Source organism: Haematobia irritans, chromosome 1 (genome assembly GCF_050003625.1).
Source record: "Haematobia irritans isolate KBUSLIRL chromosome 1, ASM5000362v1, whole genome shotgun sequence".
In the NCBI taxonomy this organism is placed as follows: Eukaryota; Metazoa; Arthropoda; class Insecta; order Diptera; family Muscidae; genus Haematobia; species Haematobia irritans.
Window position 1 is genome coordinate 105733535 of NC_134397.1, and position 7803 is coordinate 105741337.

General features: G+C 35.3%; 2 long non-coding RNA genes across 2 annotated transcripts; both read left to right on the forward strand.

Annotated features, from left to right (window-relative positions):
* The first annotated feature begins 4023 nt into the window (after window positions 1-4023).
* Window positions 4024-5798, forward strand: LOC142221566 (uncharacterized). Its single transcript, XR_012718126.1, has 4 exons — window positions 4024-4363; window positions 4429-4842; window positions 4907-5235; window positions 5300-5798. It is a non-coding gene; the product is annotated as an uncharacterized LOC142221566 (long non-coding RNA).
* Window positions 5799-6900: 1102 nt separating this feature from the next.
* Window positions 6901-7803, forward strand: LOC142240890 (uncharacterized). The gene is made up of 2 exons (XR_012723426.1): window positions 6901-7532; window positions 7590-7803. It is a non-coding gene; the product is annotated as an uncharacterized LOC142240890 (long non-coding RNA).

Sequence of the window (7803 nt, forward strand, 5' to 3'; positions counted from 1 at the left end):
TGGGAAGAAGCTGCTCTACAGTTAAGGCCGGTATGCACCTCTAGCGAAAAATGTCATTCCCATAAGAAATGCATTGCTATTTATGCTAACGAAATATTCGGTAGCGTTCAATTTCGTAAACTGGTACGCACCTCTAATGAAAATAACAGGATTGTCAAAAGCATATTTTGGCAGCAAACATTTAATTTATTACAATCATTGTGTGCGTAAAAGTTTTAAAAGGTCTGTAAATAATAAACAATTTATTTGAGGAATATTTGGAACATATATTAACAATTTTTAAAAGCGATTAGCTGGTTTAAAAATTGTGTACACAGCCCTGTTTTTTTGTTGTAGACTTAAATAAATTTTTGCTACCGAAAATTTCGCTAAAGGTGCATACCGGCCTTTAGTCGGGAAGAAAGACATACCGGCTAGACGTAGAGCACACGCGTGGATACCTGCAAACTGTAATGGGAATCGATTATTATTCAATAAAAACACAAGTGTATTCTTTAGTGTCTAAATCAATTCTTTAGTCTTAGTTTACTAATACATATTTACATTCTTGATTTGACCAATGATAAATCATGGATTTACACACATTCTTACACACATATATTTTTCATTCTTACTTTTACTTTCTTTTACGTTATAATTGCATTTATGCTGACTGCGCTGCATTGCTGTACTTTGAACCCATTTGCCCATATTCTTGCTTAGTTCAATGTTCTATTTAAGAGTAACAAGAACGGAATATATAGGTCAGTTAGGCATATGCATATGTTGATGCAGTTACCGAATACTAAAGTATGTTGATGAACCAACATAATGAAATGTACAGCAGTTCTTGTACAACAACAAATGAATGGAATGTGTGAATGATCACACTACAAAACCCTCCTGACCCTGAATCTATTTTAAATAGACTGATACAATGCAATCCAGATCTTCCAACATCTGATTGGAAGGTTGGCCGTTTGGATGAAGTGGATGGACCAATACGGCCTGCAGTATTTATTTTGAATACTCAGTCTTTGCCACATCTCGCTAAGTCCCAGGGTCGTGTATGTTATGGCTTTCACTATATCCAAATGAAGGTATATAAAAACGATCAGCTAAAGGATTCAGAAATGGACAAGTCTCTGTCTGAATCAGTAATAAGCAGATCTTCTTGCGAAGTCGAGGGAGATACCAAAGATGCAGACATCGATAGACACCGTACGCGAGAGGAGTCTACTGCCCCAAAATTCACCAATGTTTGTGACGACGAAGGTTAGGTTAAAGTGGCAGCCCGATTACGATTCAGGCTCACTTAGACTATTCAGTCCATTGTGATACCACATTAACTAAAAGTACCTATTACATATGGGCACTTCTAGTTTTAACCGTTGAACCTTCTCGATTATTTTCTTCTGTTGAACCAACCAGATTGTTCCAAAAACATTAGCAGACTGCTTAAGTTAACGTTTTCCAGGTCCGCCAGTAATCTGAAGCTATATGCCCCTAAAATTTGCTTACGCCTTACACAAAATGCAGGACACTCACACAAGAGGTGTTTTATTCCTTTTCCTCCGCATCATGACAGCTCATACAATGGTCATTATACTTCGCACCAATAGTTTTTGCAAAATCGCCTATCAGGCAGCGACCCGTTATAGCAGATATCAGGAGTGATATCTGGCGTCTCGAGAACACTAGCATATCTAGTGTGCGGTTTAAGTTTAAATGGGGCCATGGGGGGTCGTTACAACCCTTACAATTCTCCCATCGAACATTTGCCATCATGACAGTAACCGTAACTTTTTTCCTACCACAGCGATAGCTCGCGCAACCGCACAGCCGTTGTTGCAGCTGACTGTTTGGCCGAAATGTCTAAAGGCAATAGATGCAGTATGACATTAAGGGAATGTGTTCCTGTCTTGCTGAATGCACCTGAGATACACAAGCACGCCATACGCTGAACTTTGTCTAAACTTGTCGGCTGGTGAAGTGCCGGCCACCAGACTACAACACCATATAGCATTATAGGTCTAACCACTGCCGTGTATAGCCAATGTACAATTTTTGGTTTTAGTCCCCACTTTTTCCCTATTGCCTTTTTGCACGAGTATAAAGCTACCGTTGCTTTCCTCGCCCTTTCTTCAATATTAAGCTTAAAGTTCAGCTTCCTGTCCAAAATAACACCAAGGTATTTTGCACACTCCCTAAAGGGAATTTCAATACCCCCTAAGGAAATGGGCCTAAACGTGGGAGTTTTGCGATCTTTGCAGTACATGACTAGTTCTGTCTTTGCAGGATTTACCCCAAGACCATTATCTTTCGCCCATTTCTCAGTTATCCGGAGGGCTCTCTGTATAATATCTCTAACTGTTGATGGGAATTTTCCCCTGACTGCTAGCGCCACATCATCTGCGTACGCCACCACTTGTATCCTTTCTTTTTCTAGGGAAACCAGAAGGTTTATAGCAACATTCCAAATAAGAGGTGATAGAACTCCTCCTTGAGGAGTGCCTCTGTTCACATACCTTTGTATGTTTGCTTGTCCTAGTGTGGCTGAAATGCGTCTCTTCCTTAGAAGTTCGTCTAACAGCCTAAGTATACCTGGATCAACATTTAGAGTTGTCAGTCCATTTAATATCGAGCTCGGATGGACGTTATTGAACGCCCCTTCGATGTCTAGAATGCCACGATTATGTATTCTTTGACAGATAGTGAGCTTTCAATAAAGCTGACTAGTTCATGTAATGCGGTCTCAGTAGAGCCACCCTTCGAGTATGCATGCTGTCGTCTCGAGAGCAAACTTGAATCAACGCTAGTTCTATGATAAATATCTATCATCCTCTCTAGAGTCTTAAGGCCGGTACTCTGTTCGGTTTTCGCGTTGAAACTCCATACAAACCCAAAAAATGCGAAAAATTTGCGAAATTTTTTCCATTTGTGATACTTTGTTTTTTCGTGTTGAAAAACTGACGTTTATAGCACGGCGCCATTTGCAATGTGAATTAAGAAATAATTTATTTATTAAAAACTATTTGTGCGGGTTTATAAATCAAACACGGACCATATTTTTGTTCCGAAACTATACAAAGGATCAAAGGAATAGCAGATCAATTGCCCAAGGAAAAATAAAATGTTATTTTGTAAAAACAAGCAACACCACCAACTTAATCCAATATCGCTCCCTGTAAAATAGCGCTCCAAGCTACCTAAAAAAACGCCGCTTTCTATGTGCGAAATAATGGTTTCCATAAAAATTTTTCGCAAGAATGAACATAGTACCGGCCTTTAAGTAGGAATGAGGATAAGCTGATAGGTCGCAAATCCTTCGCACTCGGGTGGGAGGCATTTCCCGCTCCAGGTATGAAAACGACTTTTGTTTCCCTCCACTTTCCTGGAATATATGCTAAGTTGATACATCCTCATCATTGTGTGCGTAAAAGTTTTAAAAGGTCTGTAAATAATAAACAATTTATTTGAGGAATATTTGGAACATATATTAACAATTTTTAAAAGCGATTAGCTGGTTTAAAATTTTTGTACACAGCCCTGTTTTTTTGTTGTAGACTTAAATAAATTTTTGCTACCAAAAATTTCGCTAAAGGTGCAGACCGGACTTATCTCTGTAACTAAGGTCTCAATTGCGAACGTAGTATTAGAGAAGCTTTGAAACACTCAGAAAAGTCACCAGCATTACTGAAGTGGGATAATCCACCGCTGAAAACCCTTTTGGTGTTCGGTCGAAGCAGGAATCGAACCCACGACCTTGTATATGCAAGGCGGGCATGCTAACCACTACACCACGGTGGCTCCCCTGTTGAGGGGAGCCACCGTGGTGTCTGTGTTTTGTTGAGAACGCGATTTTCTTAACTTGAATAATACCTTAATCCTTTGAAAAAATGTTTGAAAAATTGTTCAAATTCAGCATTTTTCAAACATTTATGTTTATTGGGACTTCACAGTTTTGTTCTCTTGATTTTCATACTCTCTGATTACACCATGGATAGTGTTACCAAGCTTCACAAAGTTTTTAATATTTTCTTAAGGCCTCCCAATAAACACAGGATGAGCGTTTTTCAAATGCAACACCTCTTCAGTTTGAGGGTAAATATCATTTTCAACATAAATTCAACTTGACTTGAAAAAGCTCATCTTCAATTCATCTTCAAATTGTTTGCGAATTACAACCAATTTGGCAAAATGTTGACGAAAACTTTGAAAATGTGTTGAAGATAATTGGAGAAAACTTTGACAAAACACTACCCTGAAATGCAACGAAAAAACCACATGGTTTTCAATACTACTTTTGACAACAAAGTTCGTGGAAGAAATACAAAAATGTGGAAATTTTTTAATAATCAATTGAAATTGCTTATAATAATTGGTAAGTAAAACTAAAACACGAAATTAAAACTTTAAGGAAGTCACTAAACTCAAATCTCTTTGCAGACAACTAAAATATTTGGATGCTGATTCTTGGACACATTAAGAGGCTGGCCGATGAAAAATGGTAGTGGCTTATCGAGAAGAGAAAGTTTCCATAAATCAAAGTGCAACCAAAAAAACTTGGTATTTATGCTTTTCTATATCAACAACTACTGGATGATAATTCGAAATTCACAAAATAACAAATTAAACCGATGATGCGATATAAATTAAACTATCGATGTGATATAGTTTAATTTATATCGCATCATCGGTTTAATTTGTTATTTTGTGAATTGAAATTGCTGGAAATTTATTCCAATTATCTGGACATCAAGTTCCTGAAAATTGCCAGTATTTTAATAACAACAATTTTGTAACACCAACGTTCTTGAGGAAATCACGAAGTACGTGGTCAGTTGGAAGAAATACAAATTGGTAAGTCAAAATAAAAAGTGAAATGAAAACATAATGGAAATCACAAAACTCGATTGTTTTGCAGAAAACTAAAATCATTGAATGGTATATTCTTGGAAGATGTTGGCCGATGAAAAACCGATGAAGGAAACAACAAAGAAAAGTTTTCAGAAAACTTACAAAGTGCAACCAATTAAAACAAAGTGCAACAATTCCTATATCAAGAACTTCTGGATGAAAATGTGCATCATCGGTTTAATTTGTTATTTTGTGAATTGAAATTGCTGGAAATTTATTCCAATTATCTGGTCATCAAGTTCCTGAAAATTGCCAGTATTTTAATAACAATTTTGTAACACCAACGTTCTTGAGGAAATCACGAAGTACGTGGTCAGTTGGAAGAAATACAAATTGGTAAGTCAAAATAAAAAGTGAAATGAAAACATAATGGAAATCACAAAACTCGATTGTTTTGCAGAAAACTAAAATCATTGAATGGTATATTCTTGGAAGATGTTGGCCGATGAAAAACCGATGAAGGAAACAACAAAGAAAAGTTTTCAGAAAACTTACAAAGTGCAATCAATTAAACCAAAGTGCAACAATTCCTATATCAAGAACTTCTGGATGAAAATGTGCATTACATCAATTTACATCCCGTCATCAATTTCATATTTTGTGATTTCCTCTTGCTGGAATCTATTTTAACACACAAGCCAGCAAGTTCCTCGATAGTAATTATTTCAAATTGCCAGCATATTAATGACACCAACATTATGGAGGAAATGGAATTATACATGTAAAAATGTTTAAGATATTTAAAGTTGTATTCATAGTTTTATTTATTAATACGTTTAATAAGATAATTACATTTTGATTGGTATTATATTATTATTTTTATATATTATTAATGTTATTTTTAAGATTATTATATTTGTTAACGAAAAAAATAATAAAATTTACAAAATCCCTAGAAATTTAGTATTGACTTTCAGTTAGAACTAGGATTGACTTTCATACAAATTGTGGTTTGAAAGTATTCGCAATAATGGTAATTTTTTATTTTTCTCACATTGAAAACTGTTTGAGAAATTATTGAGTAGCGATGCATTTCAATTTGAGGATTACAATTGAGAAATTATTGCTATTGTGTTGAATTTTACTGTTGAGGGTAATGTCTGTTTTTTGTTGAGAACGCGATTTTCTCAACAATTTCTCAACTTGAATATTACCCTAATCCTTTGAAAAAATGTTTGAAAAATTATTGAATTTTAGTATTTTTCAAACGTTTGTGTTTATTGGGCTGGTTATGCATCTAAAAATGTAGCGTAGCCGTAGCGTAACGGCAACGTATGATTTTTTGGCGATTAGCCTAATTGAAAAAAACGTAGCATATGATCAGATAGCAAGGCATATTAAAGAGGTAAAGTCATGCAATCAGGTGACTAATATCGACATTCATCTTGTCAAAGGCTTTGTTTACGTTTAGTAGGTTTGTTTACATTCTTTGTGTACATAAATATTACAATACAACAACACTACACATACAAAAAATGTCAACTTAAGTGACCTGCCATTTTAGTTTGACTTTCTAAATATCATGGGGTGTACACACGTTTGCTCGTGACTTTACCTTTAATTAATATGCCTTGATCAGATAGCTTTTAAACAAACTATCAAAAAGGGGCGCAAAAGGTTGATTTTCTTAAAATTCAAAATGAACTGGAGTGATATAGAAGTGAATCTAAGTCTTTTAAACTTGTGGAGACTATATAGAAAAAATAATTCTTTTCCAGGCTGTTGCTTTTTTTTCGGGAAGTCGGTATTCTGCACAGAATGTATTGTAAATACATTCATGCGATTGCACGCATAATATTAACTTCTCTTCATCCATTTTAAACGAACACAGCCCAGTTTTATGTTTTAATTAACTTTATTTTCACTAAATAACTTTTTCCCACTTCTTTCAATTGATGACGCTAGTTTTTTTTCGATCAGCTGATACGACAACGACACGAGGCCTTTATGCATCCAAAAACGGAACGTAAGCGTAGCGTGGCGTGTCAGCAGTTTGTTTTTGCTATACGACAGCCCATACAAACGATTACCCAACTTTTCCACAACGTAGACGTGTCGTATGATTCAGAAAAAACAAAAGTTGGCGTGTCGTTGTCGTATCAGCTGATCGAAAAAAACTAGCGTCATCAATTGAAAGAAGAGGGAAAAAGTTTTTTATTGAAAATAAAGTTAATTAAAACATAAAACTGGGCTGTGTTCGTTTAAAATGGATGAAGAGAAGTTAATATTATGCGTGCAATCGCATGAATGTATTTATAATAAATTCTGTGCAGAATACCGACTTCCCGAAAAAAAGCAACAGCCTGGAAAAGAATTGCGGAAGAAATAAATGTATATTTGGCATCACAAACACCCATAAGTACCACGCTGTAGTGCTTTTTGTAATTATAAAACATCCCTGCCAGCATTTCAAAGTTCCATTTCAACCTCATCGTTACCACAGACTCGTAAATGTCACTTCAACCATCATGAAAAGGTACATCAAAAAGTACATGCAAGTAATTTGCCATCCCTACTGTTAAAAAGCCATTTTTTTGTGAAACGCCAAGCGCAACCAGCTTGTTATATTTTAATTAAATAAAAACGAAAATAAAGTTCTGAAAACATAGATTATACGCTTAAAATTGTGAAAGGTATATTGGTGAACAATTTGGTGATTTTCCAAATGGAATAAAGTGATTGTTTTTCAGATATTTTACAGACACGCTGCCTCCATGGAATTAAAACACTGGTTGATAGACGCAGCAACATGTAACTCGCTACTTGTAACTCAACATCATCATTAATGCCAAAAATTATGTTAAATGTAATGTGATAGTGGTATAAATGTTATATTTTTAAGAATTTGTAAATGTTTAATCAAATTAATAAATATCTAAACAAATGTGTTTTACTCGACCACAA